General features: G+C 41.6%; 1 pseudogene; it reads right to left on the reverse strand.

Annotated features, from left to right (window-relative positions):
* Nucleotides 1-576: 576 nt before the first annotated feature.
* On the reverse strand, nucleotides 577-1,352 carry LOC102815257 (annotated as a pseudogene).
* Between the last annotated feature and the right edge of the window lie 455 nt (nucleotides 1,353-1,807).

The raw sequence follows: 1,807 nt of genomic DNA on the forward strand, positions 1-1,807 counted from the left end.
GGAAATTTACCAATTTCTCCTGATAGTCTTGAAGTTATCTTTATGAGTAGTGCAAAGTGTGGCACATAGTGTCATCTAGAAAGGCATGTATCTTACACATCTGATTCAAACAAAAAACTGTGCATAACAAAATGCATGCAGTCAATGAATGATAAAAAGCATGTTTCAAATACAAGGCAGCCTCTCAGGCTATCGTATTACTTAGGTGTGCATTATCATTTATGGAATTATAGATTAATTTACACATAACATATGTTTATACATTTTAACCCTGAAGATAAGTAATTGTTGCTTGAAAAAAATTAATTCCAGGTAGCCATTTGGTTTGTATCAGGAAAAAGTAAACCTCCAAGAGTTTAGTGTCTGCCAAGTCCAGAATCCCAAGCTTGAGTCAGTAAATCGGATATGTAATGTCTTTCACAGCGGCTGCTTCCAGAGTACTGGCAATGCCTCTTTTACTGCCTACCAGATGGTGCTGTATCTGCGGGGTCACCCTGGCATGTGGATTTCCCTTTCATTCTTTTTCTGGATTAACTTTATTAGCTCCTCTTCTCACCTCTTCTGTGGTCATTCATTTTAGTTAGTAATAAATCCTTTCAGAATATCCTCAGAAAGCTACAGAAGGGGAAGTTCTGGAGATGGAAAATCCAAGGGAGGGAGATTGGGAATTGGAATATCCTTGGCTTTCCCAGTGCTTGTTGCAAACTTCTGCCAGATTGAAGAGACTGCAGCAGTGTCTGAATGCAGTGGCAAGCTCTACAGCTCTGAGTTCTCTACAAAATCAGCATCAACATCCAACTCCTTTTCTATGGGACCTTTTAGAAGTCTGACTTTTTCAGCTTTTAATTGTTTATTTTCTTTCTTTAATCTTTCATTCTCAGCCACAAGGAACTCAACATGCTTCTTCAAATTGGTGATCTTCGTGGCCTACTCCTCTATAATTGTTTTATTATCTTTTGGGGCCTGGAAGACAACAGCCTATCTGGATCCCAGTCAAAGATGTCCTGAATTTCAGGCAGGAGTTTCTCTAAGGAAGGGCTGCACCTCTGATACAGAAGAGGACTCTGGCCATCAGCATCTTCAGCAGTGGGTTTGTGAGATGGCTGAAATTGGGGAGCCTATCCTTCTCTATGTTCTGTTGTGCTTTCTACCTTTCCTGGCCCTCTTCTACCTTTTCTGGATGAGCAGGAGCTGTTTCATGTGGCTATCCCTTTGCAATTCCAGTGACAAATGAGCCAGCAGCCTTTTTGAGACAGGAAACTACCTCTTCGTATTTCCCTGCAGTTAGCAAAAGGTCCGCTCCTCTGCTCTGTTGACAGGGCCAGGTTGAGGGGTCCTTCCATTCCTTCCATAAACCCCGGGGGTAAGTGGAGGCCTGAGGAAGGGGGGTGGCAGCATCCGGGTTCATTGAGGGGAGCAGCAGGAGAGTGTGACACACCTTATATCTTCTTTTGATGCTTTCTGTCCCATTCAATATTTTGCCCATAGAATCCTTCAGTATTGCAAGTGGAGGCTTGAATTGTTTTTCCTCAGTTTTTTTAGCTTGAAAAATGCTGAGTGTGCTCTTCCCTTTTGGTTTCCTAACTCTAGATCTTTGCACATTTCATTATATTTAACTTTGTCTTCTCAAGCTGCCCTTTGAAATTTTCTGTTAAGCTCTTGTACCTCCTCATTTCTCCCATTTGCTTTAGCATCTCTATGCTGTAGAGCAAATTTCAGAGTCTCTTCTGCCATCCATTTTGAACTTTCTTTCTTTTCTGCCTTCTTAATGGCCTTTAGCTTTCTTCCTGTATGATGTTCTTGATGT

This window comes from Chrysochloris asiatica, unplaced genomic scaffold (assembly GCF_000296735.1).
Source record: "Chrysochloris asiatica unplaced genomic scaffold, ChrAsi1.0 scaffold00011, whole genome shotgun sequence".
Taxonomy (NCBI): Eukaryota; Metazoa; Chordata; class Mammalia; order Afrosoricida; family Chrysochloridae; genus Chrysochloris; species Chrysochloris asiatica.